Genomic DNA, 20,778 nt, shown 5'->3' with positions numbered 1-20,778 from the left:
AGTGCAAATATTTGGGCTGATCTCTAAAACCAGGCTATCCCTGTATTCTATACAGATACCCCCAGTCTCTTTAAATATTTATTTGTCTCTTCATTCTCTTACACTGAAAATGGCTCATGAATTTCTCATGTTTCAGTTCAGTTGCCAGAGACCTTCAGCCCACTCCAGTGTGTTGAAGGCACCAGTCACCTGTGTGTGACATTTTCAGAGCCTTGGAGCAGCAGGGACTGAGCTGAGCTGTACAAAAAAAAAAAAATCAGCTTCTCTCATCAGGCTCCACTACAAGGTAAAGGATTGGTGGAGATGCTGTTCCAGACACCACTCCTGATTCTCCTGGTTTGCAGCTACAGGAGTGGAGTCACTGAGCAGTGAATTTAATTTTGTGCATGAGCAGCACTCATGTTCTGCATGACAATAACTTGCAAATACTTTCTTAGGCACTACATTTTCAGGCTCAGGGACCCCTTTCCAATTAAAAACAGATTGTCCTTAATAGAATCTATAAATGTGAACTAGAGTGTCTGTCCTATTTTCTTTTGCTAGATTTTTTTCCCTTTGTATCAAGTTTAACCCAACTGTTTTCAGCTTTATTGTCCTGATAAGACAGCAAATTCCATTTCCTGCCATCTGTTGCTAAATTTGCTATTTTCCACATGATCACTAGGTATATAGTGGGGGGAACTTCTTTTTGTTACTTGGGAGAACTTACTATGGACAGGCAAAATTATTCTCACATTTTTGACTTGCCAAACCCTACCCTGATGAGTATTTAATACAAATATTAAAGAAAAAGGTGTTTAAGATTCTGCTCCTACATCCTCTATTTTGTGAGGCACTTTGTCAGTTTCATCTGTTTCTTCAAACTTACAGTTTATTTTCTTGGATGTGATGATTTTTTAAGCTTGGTTTTTAGGTTTATTCAAGTGGCCTTTTGCATTTCCTATTAACTGCTTATGTTATCCTTCTGATTTTGATGGATCCCTCCTTTCAATACCCAGGAATTTGTAGAGATGAGTAGTTTTGCTGTAGCACTGTTCCAGTTACTCTGGACTCATGTGGAGATAAATTTGCTCTTTCTGTTTAATCTTAAATCTACACATAATTGCTTGTCAAACTCACATCTCCTTGGTGTTCTTCAAAAGCTGGAAAAGAGGATCCATCCATGAGGATGGTGCTGATAATTAGAGATATCTTAAAGCAAATGGAAAAAAACAGCAAATAGATGTTCATAAATTATTTGAAAGTGAGGGAATTTTAGGAAAAAATGTCATCATATATGAGCACAGAGTTGTTAAATGTGTAGGTACAAAGGAGATACTGAGGATAAACCCTCATAATTTGGCTTCTGGTTCTGATATTTCCAATAATCTCACTGCCATTTAAGTGTTCTCATTTGGGACCCCAAAGGAACCTTGTTTGGCTTGTTTTGGTTTAATGTTGCATGTGTTCCCACTTGGGTTCTGAGGGGGAAAAGGTTTATTTAGTAGTATTTTCTGTCAGTGCTGCCTACCATTCCTCTGCTATTTCTGCCAACAAGATCTAGAAGTGTTCAGATAATATCTAAAAAATTTGGAAATGGTCAGAATTATTAAGAGCATTGAGTTTCTCCATGTTTTATGAAAATAGTAAGACAGTTCATAGAATGGAGAAACTGTTAATTTGCAATGTGAGCCCAAATAATCCATAGATTCAGATGAGAATTCAGCAATGAGAGGTTATTTTATAGGGATACAGGACTTGATAATTTCAGCATTTGCAGAACAATTTTCTCCTTAAATCATTTTTTCTCCATTGTTTAATTAAAAAAAAAAAGATTCCTGAAAAAAGCCCCAACTATTATTTTGACATATTTTTAAAAGCATAAAGAAACAGAATATGTTTTAACCATAGACCACAATATGTTGATATGCATTTACATTATTTATCACTCAAAGGGTTTTGCTAAGGTTAATATATTTGCATTATTCCTGCTTGTTTTGAGGCAAAGCAATATCACTTGTTATTATTCATTTTTTGCTGACCTGCTAAGTATTCCTTATTAAATTTATGCTTCTCCTAGTGGGATCTATCCTTCTAAGAACTTAAGGAGCACAGAAGTGGTACTGCAGTAATGCATGGAAAATAATTCAGTGTTTAGCTTTAGTTAAGGACACCATCATTGCCTCATAAATTTGTGCTTACAAATAAACAGATGAAAAAATTGAGATTTTCCACAGAAAATTAGGGGGGGTGGTTAAAATACAGTTAATATTTTCTCTTATTCATTCACCAAAAGTGTAACATATCTGTGAAAAAATAAAAATTATTAGAGGAAACCTTGTACTGAGGCCATGTCAGCAGCTGATCTGATCCTTAACATACACTCTGAAGAACACAGAGTACAGAAAAGTGGAAATAATGACTATTATTGTTCTACTGAAAGTAATTTTTAATAGCTGAAATCCTATTCATTAAATTTTATTTGTGAAAAGAAACTTTAGAAAAATTTTAATTATTTATAGTTAATATTCTTTGTACTGTATCTCTTTGCTACCTGCCAGACTGAGAGCAAGATTTTCTGCAGATCAATACCATTCCTGCTGCAGAATCAACCTGAATCCTTTTAGATATGGATACAGTTAAAATTAATGAAACTAAAGTATCAACATTTAATTACTGATACATTTATATTGTCTCACAAATAACAGCAAAAACAAATGGGGAAAAACTTAAGCAATAAGAAATTTCTATTTTTGTGACTCAACTGCCATAAATAATGGAATCAAAGACTATGAATCAAGGAAAAATTGATTTTTTATTAAAAAGCATTTTAACTTAGAGAGTTGCCATAAGGGAGAACCATGATTCTTTTGCCATGAGATCAGTGGGCATCTTCCAGCTGATGCCAACAGCCCATTAAAAAATCTTCTTTTATGATAGGGTTTTCACATGACACATGGCAGCAATTCCAGTTCCAGCTGGGCTTCAGCAGAGTTTAGATGACTGCAAATTTTTATCTTGTAATTAGTGGGCAATGAGAACTATAAGTCAAATACCCTTTTATGCAGACCTGTTCACAGCTCTATTAATATATTTCTCCTCTATATCTAGATAACTTCTGTACCTCTCACCTCTCTCTTGCTGCTCAGGTCATCTAGGTGCTGGTGTGCAGCTCCCAACATGGATGCACTACCAGGACACTCTGGGGCAAATCTTTAGGCTCAAAAACCTAATACTCTTTTATGCAGAGCTGTTTGCAGCTCTATTATCCATATACAATAATATGTTTCTCCTCTATATATAATATATATATTTTAGATAGCATACATATAATATATATAATATATATTTTATATATTATTTATTTTATATATTTTATATATTATACAGTATATTTATTTTATATATTTTATATATATATATATATTTCTCCTCTGTATCTACATAACTTCTGTACCTCTCACCTCTCTCTTGCTGCTCAGGTCATCTAGGTGCTGGTGTACAGCTCCCAACATGGATGCAATACCAGGACACCCTGGGGCAAATCTTTAGGCTCAGATGTTCTCTTTGAACCCATTTTCCCTCTCTTATCATGGCTTTGGGGCTCAGGGAACAGTGAAAGCTGAAACTCTGGTGCTCAGGTCACCTGTGCCCAGCCCCAGCCATGCCCATCACACCTGCACAGCCCACCTGGGCCACAGGAGCTCAGCAAAGATCTCTTCATGCTCAGCCAGGTATTTACACATCTTCCAATATTTTTATGATGACCCCAATGTCCCCCAAACAGCTTTCCAGGTTTTTTTATGTTTCTCATCCTCCTTGAAGGGTGAATTCCACAGAGGAGGACTGAGCTTCTAGGAGTACATTTCCTTTTGTAAGAACATGGGAGCTGTTAAGGCTCCAGTCATCATGTAGCTATTCACAAGTGCTATGCTACAATAATCCACTTTTATGGGAGTTTGGAAGATGAATATAAAATAACATAATCCCCAGCTGTGCTGTTATGTGCAAAGCCATCCCATTAATCACACTCAGTTTTACTTTACAGCTTAAAGGTATGCAAAGTGTTGCTGCCATTCAGGTGCCTTAGTACTGGCAGTTGCACACCCTAACTGCATTTTAAAAGCTATCTTCTCAAGAAATTAAGCACTCAATCTTTTCCCTTCCTCCAGTGGAAATGGTAATTCAGCACCTTCTGATGTCAACAACATATGCAGAGCAGCCAAAAGCTCTAGGTGAGCAAATGAAACCTCAGCGCTGTGACAGCCTCCAGACCTGAATATAACACGTTAAACACTTAAGAAAAACCCAAAGTAGTTCAATAATTCTGTTTCTTTATGGGTTATCTTAACTGATTTAAGATCTGCACTTTTCATGAGGCTACTGAGCACAAATGGCAAACCCACATCATTATGGGTACAAAGAGACTAGAACATTTAGGGTTCACAAGCATGAATTCATGCTGGATTGATACTACCAGTAAAGACATTAAATTCTTCTTAGGGCCTGTGGGAACTTGCAGACCTAAGGGTGAAAACAGGTGATACTTAGAACTGCTCACTTCTTTCCTGGAGCTGAAAGCATTGATGGGATGGTTGGATTTGAATGGTGAGCAAGAAACTGAGTTTAGATCTTAAGAAAAAGAACATGAATTAGATTAGGTAAAAGAAATAAATTCTTCCCTGTGAGGGTGGGCAGGCCCTGGCACAGGGTGCCCAGAGAAGCTGTGGCTGCCCCTGGATCCCTGAAAGTGCCCAAGGCCAGGCTGGATGGGGCTTGGAGCAACCTGGGATAGTGGAAGGTGTCCCTGCCCATGGCAGGGAGTGGCACTGGGTGGGCTTTATGGTCCCTTCCAACCCAAACTATTCCATGATTCTATATGACAAGGTCAGGAAGAGAGGAAACAACTATTTTTTTATCTGGTTACTACTTTTTTATCTGATAGTTACAAATCCAATTTTCTACTAAATCATCAAGGCAACACCTCAGATCAGACCCTTGGAAAAGATGGGAACCAGCCTTTTCTTCCAAAATGTGGCAAGTTCTGTGACTCAGAGGGATCAATCTGTGATGTACCCCACTAAAATGTAGATTCTCAGAGAGTAGAAGCAGAAATCACACGTCAGAACATTTTTATCAAACTCCTGAGGATGGATTTGAGAAACCTTTTTTTTAAAGAGGCAAATTTCTGTGTAACTTAACTTGTATGCTCAAGAAGTTTTTACTTGACAATTTTGAAGGAAAATTTTATACTTTAGTTAATGAAAGAGTTCTTCAAATGTTCTTTTATCACAGGTAAACATGAATATGATTTTATGTGTGCAGTGTTGTATATTTTATATCAGTTTTTAAGAATTATGATCTGCAAAGGAATTTCTGGTTGTGTTTACTATTAGGGTTAGGTATTTGAACCAGGAATTGCATACAAATTTTGTGAATTTCATAGACACAGGATGTCAGTTCCATTTCATTTTCACTGTCATACACAGGGTAACAAGAACATAGTGAATGCCCTCGAAAACTTCAAAGGTGAAATAGATTAAATCAGTTTTTGTGAAACAAATTTAAAAGTTCGGGTGAGATGTGTGATCCCCTAGATTGTGAGCCTTGCAATGTCATGGATTTCACAAATGCATGGCACCATTCATCTGAATTTCTCTATAGAGCTCTATAACCAGATGTCTGTCTGCTATTCAGCTAAAAAAGAAGAAACAGGCTCTGGAGTCATTATTAGCCAAGATTCACAGGTGCGTCATGTAGAAACCCTCTTTATAAAGCTTCACTGCTCTGTGTCAGGACACTAATCTCTATTCAGTGCAGAGAAATTCTGCTTTTCACAGACAGAGGGTCTATTTTTGTCTTTGAAGTTAATCCAACCCTAAGTTGCAGCAACACTTGGAAACCCAGATGCAGAAATTCTGTATAGACTTCCTTTTAAATATTCATGGCTGGAAACCTGTTTCTCTACTTCTGTCATTTCAAGCTGAGGATTCTGGCTTTTACGGACTTTTGCTCATCTCTTAATCCACAAGTAAAATGTTTTCTCTTCCCCACAGTTGATGTTGTATCCAAATGTGGATGTACATAGAGGAGTAAGTTGGAATATGCAGCAGATGGTCAGCAGAAGAAATAAAAAATCACTTAATGCCCAACAACCAAGTGGCAAGACTCATTAAACCATGGGCTGGACTCAGCAAGACAGAAACTGCTGCTCAAGGGTTTTGTGAGGTATCGAGGGCTAAACTGATGAAACAGAAAGTTTGCATGCTGGCCTGGGATTTGCTACACTGGTCTCTGCTCAGAGCTTATTTGACTGAAGTTTTGTCAAGGAAGGCTGGGCCAGCCCTGTCAGCAGCTCAGCTTTCCATTTCCCAGTGCCTTGCTCCCATCTTGGCCACATTTGCCAAATGTCTGGTTTATATTTATACTCCATCTCAGCCATCACTCCAGGAATGATCCAACCCAGTAGTGCTTGCTGTAGATAATGCACTGATGAAGCAATCTACACAGATGGTAAGCTATCAACTTACATTAAAAAAATCATCAGTTATTGTTCCTAATTTTTTCCAAAATTAAGGCAGCTTTTTTCAAAAATCTGTGGAAAAATATATCCACAGTTTCAAGGACAAGATGCCTTTGGGGTCTTCTGAGGCCAATTAAAGAATTGTTTAGCATTTCATCTTCACTACCATCAACCAGTGTCTGAAATTTGGAAGATTAAAAAAAAAACACAAAACAAATTAATAAAAGTTTAAGGAAATTATCCTAATATCAGATCCTGTTGGAAATATCACTGTTTGAAATAAGGAATGGAAATATAATTAAATATAACAAAGAAATTTAACAAAGTCTAACCCATTTTGATAAAGATTTCTAATTGCTTTTTAAAAGGAAATGCCTTTCAAAAAGTTAAATTCATTCCAAACTTCTTTAGTTTTAACACAAAGACATACATTGTTTTCAATTAATGCAACAAATGCTGATGTTTGCTGTACTTTTATGTAAGAGGAGAGGTTTGAAGGCATGAATGAATAAAAAGCCACATAGGAAAATAATAAAAAAATTAAAACTCCACGATTTTTATAACAAAAACCTGGAGGAAGTAAATTCTATGGTTAATATGGTGGCAGCTTCACAGTGGGGGAAAAAACAACTTGCCTTTCTGTTAAGGTTGTGATTACATTTATAACTTCTTGAGTTTTAAGCAAATCGATTCATTGCAAAGAGAAGGTAATTCTGGGTGGAAGTCAGAGAAGGCTTTAGTATGGTTTGTGTCATCTTCTTACTTTAATACCTCAACAGTTGAGATAATTCAGTTATTAAAGATAATACAATATAACTATGTTAGAAAATTAGCAAGTGTCTCCTTTTGTCCGGAGTGCCATTAGTTCTGCTCCTTGCAATAGGTAAGTCCTTTATTTTATACTCACCATCACCCATCATTTCAAAGATCAGTTTCTAGAAATCTGATATAATCCTGACTGGGATAAATTCCTTACAAATTAATTGGAATTAATGCCTTCTGCAGCTGTGCTGTGTCATCTGCTGCTTGATGAGAATTTTGTATTGGTCTATGCTTATCCATTTTAAACTATTGCACTGATTGTATTTCAGAGTCCAAAACTGGGGGTAAACAGACTTTATGTTCTGAGTCAGCATTGCCTGCCTGGGATAGATCCCATGGGATCTCAGGATGAGATTTCCATGAGTTGCTCATATGAATTCTGATGCCCTGTGGAAAAAAACCCCTTCCTGCCGTTTCCTGCAGGGGTGTGGGCTGAAGCCATGGGACTCAGATGTCTTGGACATTTGATTTTCTCTTTGCCATTGGTGATTATGCAGGTTTAGGATGAGGAGACAACTTTTTAATACCAAAACACTGGTCAGGATGTAGTGGTGAGGCAGGAACTTGATAGCCAAGGCAATTTCATTTTCATTTCAAAGGTTGCTTTAAGGCGCTGATCTCCTTCACTTGCTGGTGAAATAAAATTCATTTGCATCCTCTCAGCCGGAAGCTTTTTTGTTTCCTGCCTAAAAATTACTCTAAAATTTGAGGTTTTTTTAAAGAATATTACTGATAACACAGTGCTTTATATTCATTTTCTGAAGTATATTCATGGCACTTCTCCAGAAGGATAAAAACATGGGAAATTTGCATTAGTGTAGGTCTGTGCCTTTTGTACAATAACAAAGGACAGAGAGGATGGAGCTGGAAGGTGCTTGGAGCAACCTGGACTGGTGGAAGGCATCCTCTTCCCATGGCAGAACATGGGACTGGATGAGCTTTAGGTCCTTTCCCACCCAAACAACCCAGGACTGAAGGATTTCTGTTAGCCAAGATCTCTAGGTGTACTGAGGGGCTACACTGAGTTTATAAAAAACCTGTCATGGACATAAATGTTCTGGCGGCACAGAACATGAGGTGAATCCCTCAAGAGCAAAGCTTTTCCCTGGGTGACACCTGTGCTCACAGGACATGTCACACCACAGCCAGCAGAGAATAAAACAACTCTGGGTTTATTGTTTATCATGGAGTTGCTCTCACCCTTCCAGCTGGGATCCTTCCCAGAGAAGGTGACATTTCTTGGCAAAGCAGTACAAGCCCGGACCTGCTGCTGATTCCTGTCCCTCCAGGAGCACAGAGGGCTGGATGCTCCTGGGCTGTCTGCCTGGCTCCTCTCTGGGGGGAAAAATTCCTTCCAAAACAGAAGTCTTTACCAATAGGGATATAGCTACTTCATAAGACACCAGTAATGACTTCTTAATTTTAATTTTTCAGAGGCTTTTTTATGTGTCTAAAAACAATAAACACTCTTGTATATATTTTTTCTAATGTTTTTGTTCATAAATTACACTTGAAAGTATCCAGAGTAATTATGCACAAACTGAATTCTTATCTAACAGCTCAATCAGAAAAATCAAATGTTTCCTCACACTTTACCCTTCAACTACTTTTTATCCACCTATTTTCCTCTTATCAAGATCATATGGGAGAATAAAGAGAATATATTACACCAAAAATTAACAAAATTTCACTTTACAGAAGACATAATAAATTGTAAATAAGAAAGAGTTATTAAGTTTTGATAATTATGAAGCTGACATATACAGGTTATTTCTTTCTTTGTGTTGCAAATGGAAAAACAGCCTAGCAGGAATCGGTGAGATGAAACTTAGCATAAATCTTCTCATAAATTCATGGAATGGTTTGGACTGGAAGGAACTTTAAACTTTATCCAGTTCCACCCCTGCCATGGGCAGGGACACCTCCCACTGTCCCAGGCTGCTCCAAGACCCATCCAACCTGGCCTTGGATATTTTCAGGGATCCAGGGGCAGCCACAGCTTCTCTGGGCACCCTGTGCCAGCACCTTAGCACCCTCACAGGGAAGAATTTATTTCTTTTATGTAATCTTTTTACATACTGGCCTGATAGAGAGCTTGTTCCCATAAATATGTCTTTTGGAAGTCCATAACAATGTGGTTTGTGCATTCTGCATGTAAGAAACCAAGGATTGATTCATATATCTATAAGGAATGAAAGAGTAGACACTGGACATTGTGAACAAGTCAGATACACATTTACAGTGCTTTCCAAAGTATTTTTTAAAGTCAAAGGCTTGAAATTCCCATCATCTGCAGGACTGAAAGTATGCAATCTTCAAATTTATCTATTCAAAGCAACTACATGTAATCATGTAAGATGATCTGGGGCACAGCCCTGAAGTTTAAATAATGTTGTTTGATGTCCCCTTGAGGAGCTGGTACCTCACCTTGTGAGCAATCTCTCAAAGTAAATTCAGTATGACTTAACCCAGGTGAGGAATATCAGATACTCACTAGTCTCTGTCCATTTCCATGTCAGTGCATGTCTCACAGTTCTACCACTTATTTAACAAAGATTTTTTTTCTGATTTTGATAATGAAAAGCTCATTTTCAGTGCTGACAGACCTGACCTGACAAGCAGGGAGCTTGTGGTCAAATTGAGGCATCGGAGCCATGAAAGGCTTTGCCTAAAATATGGATATGCCTGAAAATATCCCACACCCCACAAGTCCAGCCTTCATCCCGCCCTTTTCCTCTGCACTTGTGTCAAAGTTTTCCAGTACTTTGCATTGGCACTATTGGCACAGAGGTATTTTCCTTCAAACAGCACAGCCCAGAGAAGTGTTTATGTTCCAGCAGCTGATGGCAGCCTGGGTGGGACACCTCTGTGACAAACACCCTGGCTGTGCTTGTGAAGGGACACAATGGAAAAAGATAATGAGGGAGATCAGGTCTAGGCCAGAATGGGGAACTGTGCTGGCTATGGAGTGAGGGGCTTTGGTGGCTCCACAGAGGATTCCTGACCACAGAATCACAGAAAAAGTTGAGTTGGAAGGAATCCAATGGGGTCAAGTCCAACCCCTGTCCCTGCCCAGACACCCCAACAATCCCACCCTGTGCATCCCTGGGAGCATTGTCCAAACCCTCCTGGAGCTCTGGCAGCCTTGGGGCTGTGCCCATTCCCTGGGGAGCCTGGGCAGTGCCAGCACCCTCTGGGGAAGAACCTTTCCCTGAGCTCCAGCCTGACCCTGCCCTGACACAGCTGCAGCCATTCCCTGGGTGCTGTCCCTCTCACAGGGAGCAGAGATCAGTGTCTGTCCCTCCTGTCCTATTCACAAGGGAGCTGTAACTGCACTGAGGTCTCCCCTCAGTCTCCTCCTCCCCAGGCTGAACAGACCAAGTGCCCTCAGCTGCTCCTCACACGGCTTCACCTCGAGGCCCTTCACCATCCTAGTGCCTTCCTCTGGATGCTCTTCAACAACATTAGACATTCCTCATACTATGGTGATGCTGAGGACAAAGCTCATTTTTACTTAGTTTGTACATGTCTCTCTTAATAACTCATAGATGATAAAAGATATGCCCTTATGATAGATTTTATAACCTCCCTGTTCAAATATGCTGTTATTATACAGCAAATCTGGACAATACTAAAACTTTCTGGACTTGGGAGAGCCTGAAGCCCAGGGTGCTCCAAAATCCAATATCTCCCTCTGGTGTCCTTCCCTGACCTCCAGCTGCATTTTCAGAGTACATTATCATGCTGAAGGTGCTGGGGTGCTGTCCAGAGAGGCTCATGGCCACCGTGTCACATGTCATGGCTGCAAACACAGATGGTCACCAGGCCAGGGGCAAACAGGAGCTGCCAAGCCCAGAAATGTGTGCCAGCATCCATCCACATGTCAAGTAATTATTTTAAAGTGTAGACTTCCAAGCCTTGTGAGTCACCACAGTGCTGGCTCTGATGTTGTCTCTGCAAGTGATTCATGTGGATAGGTGATTAAGATGTCTTTAAATCTGGCCTCAGGAAAAGTCCTTTACAGCAGTTTGGTCACAGTAAAAGCCAAAAGGCCAAAAGCAAAGTCTTCAGTACTGTGTGTCTACACTGGGTATTAAATGTGCTGAATATTTTATAGCTGAAATTCTTTAGCAGCTTTTTCTTAACCCATGTTTTTCTTTATTTTTTTAACACCATATATCTACAAAAATAAAATATTATTTTAAGCGCATTGTATTTTTTTTTTCAAATTTTCAGGTTAGTTGGATCAATTGAATTACAAAATTTGCCTGGGGGGCAAAAAAAAGAAGTTTGGACCTTTGGGTTAGAAACAAAGAGATGTTTTGTTAGATGGAAGGGACAGAGATAATTTGAAGTGATAGTAAATTAATGTCAGCAGATCTGAAATAAATGAACACTCTAGAAACTGTTTCATGAGGGAGAAGAGGAAACTGAGCCCAGCCTTCCACTTTTTCAGAACTAGATTGTATAGAGGAAATTGATGTTCCAACAGAGTATGTGATTTCTGTTCCTATCACCCTGTCACTCACAGAATTGAGCCCGCAAGGAAGTCACTGTCCTTGAACAGATGATTCCTTCAGTCATGTTCTGCTGTTGCACCTCTGAATAGTGACTGCTTTGAAATGTTGTCTGAAAATCCAGCAGTCACAGCTATTCTGTGGACTTGTGATAACAAGCCACATCTGTTATGTCCTTTTAAAGTATGGGCTGTTTGCCATGTGGTCAGTGATTCAGTAATCATATTTTAGTATTGCAAGTCTCAGAACAAGATGTAACTCAGCACCCTGCAATATTAAATCACTATCATGTCATGTATCATATCTTCAATATCATTAAATCATGTATCTTCTTGCATTGGTGTAACACCTTTCATCTCAGATGAATCTTACTTTACATTCTGTGGCAAAATGTAAACTATGATTGCCAAAACACTGCTTTTAGGGGACAGTAGCACTGTTAAGTTGTTTGTAATTGAAAAGCACAAAACATTGGTGTAGAAATGTGATTTCATTGCACATATTGCACATATGGTGTTTCCAAAGCAGGAATATTCCTGCCCTGTGACATTAATATAAACCCTCTACTCATTTCACTGTCTGACATGGTGAAATTACTTCATTATAATGTTGCTATTCATCAAAAATACCAAAAGTGGAGCTGAGGAGCAGTTGGAAAAAATTTTCATGGGTAGCAGGTGGTCAAGAGCAGCCCCTATACATGTGCAATAAAGAGCTGCTCCATTAGAACCCCAGATCTCCTTGAGAGGAAAGGTGTTCCAAGGACAGGTGCCCTGTGTATATAGAGCTCCTAAACCATGTGTGAAAACACATCTGTACACAAGAGTTTATCTCTGCTTCTCCTTGTTATCACACCTATTATTTGCAGGGCTCCAGATCATATTTTCATGTCTGTCACGTTAGTTTTAAATAACTCTAATCCCCAATCCAATTAAAGGTATCACCTCCAAGCAGATCATTTTATTTCCTTTGAGAACAGATGCAGACTTAGTATTCGGGTTAGTAAAGCAGCCACTACCAAACTGACCTTCCTTTTGTCTCTCACACTTCATCTCATCACCTTCCTTGTCTGTGGCATGTGACTTTCAGATGTGCACTTGGTGTGTCACATCCAATTTAAATTTCCACTGGACAGGCATTCCTTTACATTAGAATTTGTAAATCCATTTTTGACTCCCATTAGAATTTGTAAAATAAAAACATAACAGTTTGTAAATTGTTTAAAAAATATTGAAATTTGTAAACATTAAGCATTAAAATTTGTAAATCCATTTTTGACATCCATTTGACTAAAATGCAATATCTTAATTGGAGCAGAGACAATAAAAATCTTTTCTTCTTTTCTTTTGTTTAAATATGCTAATAATAACAATGCATTTTTCTTGGAACCACTTTTGTTTAGAAACATCTCTGTGATCCTTGTCCTCTATTAAAGAAGATGTTCTGAAAGCAGACAAAATACTGTTTATTTAGCACTTCGTGTTCAGAAGAATCATTTATGTTAGATCCAGCCCATCCAGAGGAGGTTTTGCTGTCTTACTCTGCCTTTCTAAAACATAATTTTTCTCTAGACTCACTGCTCCCCTTCACTCCAGCAACCTGTTAAGTGATGGATAATTAGATTTTTTTCCCCTTACATCCAGTGCCACAAATGCTCTTTAAGATGAAAAGTCTCTGTGTGATGCAGGGAGAAACTTTCATACCTTGAACTCTGTGGCTTCCTTGGTGGAATATTTTATTCCTTAGTAATGTTGTGCCCATGAATCAATTACACTTATAGCAAAGCAATCTAAAGGAGCTGATAAACAACTTTGGGATGTAAGGAGCAAATCCTGCATTACATCCTGAGGGAATTGGATTAACCTGCACTACCCCCTTTATTTCTTATGTATTTCATTCTGGAGAGTTCTGAAGGAAACAGGTTTCCAGGCCTGTGTTCTGATGGACTGTGTTCACAGATGCTGTAAAAAAGTCATCTATTTTAAATCTGTTTTTCTGCCTATGCATTGAAGAGAGGACCCAAACAAAAATCCCCTTCTCTTAAGTGTTTTTAGAGTATTCAGACATTGTGCTTCTAGGGCATGTGAATATTTTGCTAAGTGAAATTAAAAAAAAATATGGAAACAAGAAAATGGAAATTCATGGCTCTTCCTTCTTTCATAGCTGTCTGTTGTGCATTTTGTGGGAAATTCCAGGAAAAAATCTGATTTTAAAAAGCACAATTCTTTCTGAAACTCTTGGGTTTGATGTAACTATTCACTGCCTCTAGTGATGAACTCCTTCTAAATCTGCATTAGCTTCAGAGTATGCTTCTTTAAAAAAATAACTTTCATGGAGATAAGGACATGCTTCAAATATAAGGCTACCAATAATTACTTTCCTTCCAGAAATAGGGGCTTTTATACGTTAAAATATTTTTTTAAAGTTATTAAGAAGTTTCATCTGTATTTGTCTTCAGTTTCTGTTACCAGAATAAGATCCTTTTTTAAAGTGTCTGAACTATTGATATAATTATCACCTTCACTTTAAATTACATGGTAATATTAAGCATCCAGTCTTTTCAAAAATTCAAATACTAACATTCTATTCAAAACTCCATGCTTTTGTGTGCACATGCCATTTCTTGGTGTTCTGAGATTGAAATTCTTATTTACTTGAGATGCTCATTTGCAGCTTATTGCACCAGGTTTCCATTTAGTTATTATGCAGGGAAGATGCAATTTTTTTTCCCACTAACTTATTACTGTATTTACATTACCTCTCTCCTTTTAATATTTTTGTTTATATCTTTATTAAATCACAGATGGTGCTGATTAAATTAGACCTTTAAGTGATGCTTTTTCATGATGAAATTATTTAAAGTGCATACAGATAAGGTTCATACCTACAATAATGTCCTGTACTGAGTGTACTCACTTAAAAGGATGATTAGTGAAGGAACCCATTTGAATGACACAAAAGGAATGAAACCAAGTTATAAACTGGCACTTCTGAAGGAAGAAATGAAAGCTTCCCCTCTCTTCCATCTCTTTCACAAGTGGTTGGATATTAAAGCAAATCAGAGGAAATAATTGCTGTCCTTCTTTAAAAGTATTTGGGAAAGGGAAGATTGTCCTTCTCCACCCAGACAGTTAATAGTTCTTTTAATGTTCACAAGCACAGAGATTCCAGTCCTCTCCCTTTGGTTCCATAATTCGGGTGGATGTGACTGCCAGGACACCCCTAGCTCTGGCTCACACCAGGGGTTTCACTGGCAGAAATTCAAAGGTAGAATCAGGTCTTCTGTTCCTGGGATTTTCAGTTTCTCAGCACAGTCGTTGCATTTAAAATGAAACCTTACTGCTGTGTCCACCAAAACAGAAAGAAAACCCATTTTCTCTCCCCAGAACACAACTGTATAACCACACTTTTACTTGCTGCTTCACCTCTTATATGTGAGCTGCAGTGGCCATGTGCAGTACAGTTGATATTTACTAATTCCTTCCACTTATTTTTTTTCTTTGAGAAATTAAAAGGTTCAAATGAAAAGGTTCAGCCTGAAGGTGATGTTGGAGTGAGAGATGGCTCACAGGTGTCACCCTCCAGTGGGGGTGTGAGCCAGCAGGCTCAGCCTAAGCCTGTGAGGAAACTTGCCTTCACTCAGTCAGTAGGACATCACTTTCTGACCTCATCTCAGGAAGATGCTGCTGGAATCAGAGCTGGGACTAAATGCCCAGTTTAGTCCTTTTCTCAGGATGGATGCACTCCACAACAAATCCTCTCCAAAGATTACCCACTGCTCCTCACAGCTCATGCTCCTAACCCAGAAATGCACCAGATGAGCTCAGGCCACACACGTGTTTTACACCTCAGCTTGATTCCTGCAAACCAAATGTGCTGTGCTCCTTGTGCTGTTCAACCATCCTCCCATCTGTATTTTACACCTCCTGCTGATTCCTGCAAAGCAAAATGTTCTGTGCCATCTCTCAACCATGTTTTCCTGCAAAGCAAAATGTTCTGTGCCGTCTCTCAACCACATCCCTGCAAACCAAAATGTTCTGGGCCATCTCTCAACTACATCCCTGAAAAGCAAAATGTTCTGTGCCATCTCCCAACCATATTTTCCTGTAAACCAAAATGTTCTGTGCCATGTCTCAAACACGTTTTCCTGCACCAAGGCTGCAGCAGGAGCTGGCCATCAGGTAGTACAGCAATTGCTGCACACAGTGGACTCTGCCAAGAGAACACAAGAATACTCCCTGTTTTTAAGGCTGATGTGTCAGTGCAATGAGAACATACTGGAAATAATCACTTCAGCCTCGTGAGGCAGCAGAGCCTGAAATTCATGGAGGGAGAATCTCACCTGGTAGTATCACTCTGAAGAACACATTTCTTTTTCAGAGTGCAGTTTTTTTATCTTGTTTTTCTCTTTATCTCTTGAAATTGAATGTTTTATTAACCCACCCTTTATACACAACATGGGAGCAGACTACCTGCACAGAAATTTCTCTGGCTTTGAATGTTAGGTGGTATTTTTTTTTTGCTGAATTCAGACAACCAGTAAATACTCCACTGATTACAGATTGATTGATTAATTGAGGTGAATTTTAAAACTTACACTCAGCAGTGTCACAATGGAAATCTAAGGGTATTTGATGTATCTTGGCATGATCTGACTTTCAGGAAAAGGACCAAATGTCTCTTTCATGTTAATGAAAGCAAGCTTAAAAGCTGGGCAGAACATCTGGAACGTGAAAAGATTTGAAGTGAACAGAATAAAATAAAAGTTGCAATCCTGGGCCACCCCCACTGTACACAAAAGTGCTACAGTAAATTGTTCTGACCCCAAGTGCAAACTGAAAAAAAACTATTTGTACTTTGTTCTAGCTGAAGAATATAAACTATGTCCAAAAAAGAGACATGGAAATTTAGTTTCCTTTAACCTGCAAATTAATTGAGTCTTTTTTTGCTGTGAACAATGATGTTAGAAGAGTATTCAATGGTTTTTTGGTTTCAGGATTAGAAAATTAAAATATTAATGTAATTTAGTATTATGATTACTAAGTGGCTTGGTCTTCAGGAAATATGAAAGAAATTGCAAGCAATTCTGTGTAACTCATTAATTAAGTCCCATTTAAAACCATCAGGCAACAATTTGTTTCATGTTCAGGAAAGAAATTTTGTAGCCAGAGAAAAGAGATTATTTTTTTTTTCAGTAATAATGATAACCTTGACTGTATGCAGGAGATCCTTCAGGCGTGACCAAATGATTTCTGGCAGACTGCATAGATAAATCCCTATAAAACTCCAGTCTCAGAGAAAGTTTTCATGAATTACATTAAACTTTGAGGACATACCTCCCAGTTTCATGAAAAAACAGCCCTCATTCTCAAGATATGCCTTGAAAAATTCTTTTAAAATATATTCTATTGATTAGTGAAATTCTGTATAAAATTAAACATTAGCAGAGCTGGTTTTACTCACTGCCAACACCATGACCTTTACTAAAAGTTGAAGCCTTGCCTCTTTAATCTGTATCTGAGAGGACACCTGCCCAAAACTATTGAAAATAGTATTTATAGCTTCATTAACTCAATCTAATTTCTCTTTCCAAAATAAAATTCACCCAGTAGCAGAGGCCAAACATTAACCTGAAGGAGTTGTTTAGAAAATCCTGGAAAAAATACATTTTGTTCCAATTCTCCTTCTTGTTTCTTTGAAGCCTAGACTGTGCATGGTACACAGAGTCATAGACTGTCTTAGGCTGGAAGAGACCTTAAAGATCACAAAGATATTTTTTCTGCTTTTATTTCTATCTTCTCTTGAACACAAAAAAAAATTGTACTGGGGTTTGGTTCTCTTATTCCCCTCACTGTCTGCTGAAATGTTTGATGTTACAGGCTGAGCAATGGTTCCTGTTTCTCCATGGTATTACTCAGGTATTCTTTCTATATTCACTTACCTGTTGGCAGGTATCAAAAATTCAGTATTTCATCTGGATTAGGTATATTCTCATCAGGAGGAATATCTGAAAACTATTCTGTCAAGGTCCTGTTTTCTTTCTCACTATTGGTCTTTTCACCACTGATATTGCTTTATCCAATACTTTATCTTGATCTATCAGATTTTTTAAATGAGCTTGGACATTAAACCAGTTTCTTTTGACCTTTTCCCCTTACTTCTTATTTTAAAGCTCTACTTATCAGCCTTAAAAGCCTGGATGTCAGAAGGCAATTTTCCCAGATAGTCAGATGGAATCCAACCTTTAAAATTTGTCTCTTTTAGCAAATGTATCCCACTGGCAAAGTATTCCCAAGCCTGCTTTAACACTGATATTTGAGTCATCTGTTGCTCATCACTACATCATACGCCCTATCTCCCTCTGTAGTGACAAGGAAAAATTTCAGAGTAGTCACTAAAATGAGACATAATTAACTCAAAAGTAAGTGATGGTATTTCTGAGTTTGAGATACACTGCAAAATCAAACTGCTGTGAAAGTTTGGTGCAACTCCCTGTAGAACAGACTCATTGCTGTCATAGAACCATGGAATGCCTTCAGGCTGGAGGGGATCTCAAGGATCATTTGGTTCAACATTTTTGGCAAAAGTATGGCCTTGAAAAGATGGCCCAGCATCCTGTCCAGCTGCATCTTAAAATTGTCCAGCACTGAGGAGTTCATTGCTTCCCTGGAGAGGTCATTCCAGTGACTGCTGTCATTGTGAAACATTTTCCTCTTGTGTCCACTCAGAATCTCCCCAGCAGTACCTTGCACCCATTTCCTCTCGTCTTTTGCATTTGACTCCTCCATTTTCTTTGTTTCCCTCTTTAAATATGGAACATGGAAATTAAGGGCTCTCCTGAGCCTTCATTTCTCACAGTCTCTCATCCTTTCCTAATGGGGCAGCTTCCTCTTCTAGTATCATTTTTGTGGCCCTTGTCTGGACCTTTCCCTGCCTATCCACATCTTTTTGGCACAGTGTCACATCTTTATAGGGAAAAAAATAATGAAGTTGCAAGTTCTGCATTGAAATAAAAAAATCCTTTATATGACAAGAAAGCTGTGTTTTGATCAATCCTTGCAATTTTACATATCTCACTTCATCTTTATCACTGCCATTATCAATGGCAACCAAATGTTCCTCCAAAGCCCTGTGGAGGTTATTTTAGAAGGCCTGATTATTTTAAGTTATTTAAAATCTATTGTATTTAATTTTGGTGAGGGCAAAAATGAGTCTGGACTGTTTCTTGTGTTTTAAGAAGCTCTGGGCTCCTGAAGAAGTCGTTCATGGTGAATTATCTCTTTGCAGGATGCTCATTCAGGTCATGGCCAAGACACACCTGACAGGATACGAGGCTCTGCAGTGATTACATAACCTCTCTTGGCAGAATGTTTTCTAATCACAAAATGACCCCACGAGTGAATTTTTGGTTTCAACTAACAAGTCACAGCACAAAGCACAATATGTAGAAGAAAGGCAGCATGAAAGCTACAAGCACAGCCTCCTGAAAGAAGGGGGAGGGCCACTGACAGGCAAAGAGGAATTGATGGTGCTTGAGCTTGCAACAGCGGAGTGGAAAGCAGGGGAGTGTAAAGTATCCCTGGCAGTTCTGGAACACTGAACCTAAACTAGATTTCTTTAAAATCAATTGAGAAACGTGCTAAATGCAGGAGTCACTGGACTATCCCACAATACTTGTGCTCAGAAGAACAATGTCCTTAAAGCTCATTCATTTCAGATTTACTGTAGTGTCATTGCACTAATTTCAACAAAACAATTTTCGACCAGGAATCAAGTATACCCACTTTATGCTAATGTAGATTTGATTAGCTGGCTTTCAGGATCTCTCTCTGTTTCTAGGAAGGACTGAAACTCTTCTATTTTCTTTCCTCAGGCATCCTTTGCAATCTAATTCATATTTGACAAACAAGACGAGAAATCAATTGTGTGTAGTATACATTGTATAATGACCCACAAAGTTCCTAAAACAGTTGTGCCTGCTCCAGAGCAGTTATTCAGGATTCTGTACACAAGTCTTTGGCACTGTTACACCTGGCCAAGTGCCATGGAAAACATGGCTCTGTAAAACAGGCAAACCAAATGGGATGATGAATCTGTGCTCGTGTCACATCTAAGTTGCCTCCTATCCTACACAGTCACAAACAAATCAGGATTTATTCTGACCTTTCCCATTGTATTTAGAAAACAGGAACAGAGTGATATTGCAAGCTGGGACTGTTCAACTCCTAGAAACATAAGGACTGTACCCTGTGGCTGTACCATTCCCACATCTATGGCCTTGAGGAGATTTTAGTGCCACGTTTAGATTTCTCAGGATTTCATAGAGTGTTCCTTACTATCTCAGGTTTAGCTTGGAGTGTATTCAATTCCCATCTGTCAGAGGTGAGGCAGTTATCCTCTTTAATGGGGCAGTTTTCTTTATCTCTACCACAACCAATCCTCCCTCAGGAAATATCTTCTGTTCAAGGGCCATTAATTATTAATTATCTTCTGTTCATGGGCCAGTGAGTGTCCCTGCATGGTTGATCAAATGCCATCATCTCATGGGGAGATGCTCCACCCAGGGGAGGAGCCAAGCATTCCTGCCTGGATACAATCTGAGCTTTGGGACCCCACAGCAGCCTTTGCCCCCTGCATTGCCAGAGGAGCAGCTTTCTGCTGCCCTGCATTGCCAGAGGGAGCCCAGGCCCATCTCCAGCAGCCCTGGAGCTGCAGAGGAAAACTCCCCCCTTGTGCAGGATCCCTGCTCCAGCAGAGCCACAGCTGGCACTGCAGGAGGGCTGAGCCACCATGGAATGGGACTTGTGATAGATGAGTAATGTTATGATTGACTCTCACAATTAATTGACAAATATCATGTATATAGGCTTAGAAAAGTTTATAGATTTATAGTTATGTTGTACCTCCTCATGTGGCTAGTCAGGGACAGCTGGAGTT

At 38.9% G+C, this 20,778-nt stretch overlaps 1 protein-coding gene across 1 annotated transcript in view; it reads right to left on the bottom strand.

Annotated features, from left to right (window-relative positions):
- LOC131560121 (BMP/retinoic acid-inducible neural-specific protein 3) overlaps positions 1-20,778 on the bottom strand; it is a 199,023-nt gene that overhangs the window by 17,111 nt on the left and 161,134 nt on the right. The window lies entirely within an intron of this gene.

Source organism: Ammospiza caudacuta, chromosome 7 (assembly GCF_027887145.1).
Source record: "Ammospiza caudacuta isolate bAmmCau1 chromosome 7, bAmmCau1.pri, whole genome shotgun sequence".
In the NCBI taxonomy this organism is placed as follows: domain Eukaryota; kingdom Metazoa; phylum Chordata; class Aves; order Passeriformes; family Passerellidae; genus Ammospiza; species Ammospiza caudacuta.
The sequence above is the reverse complement of the archived record's forward strand: the minus strand, read 5'-3'. Positions and strand labels throughout refer to the sequence as shown.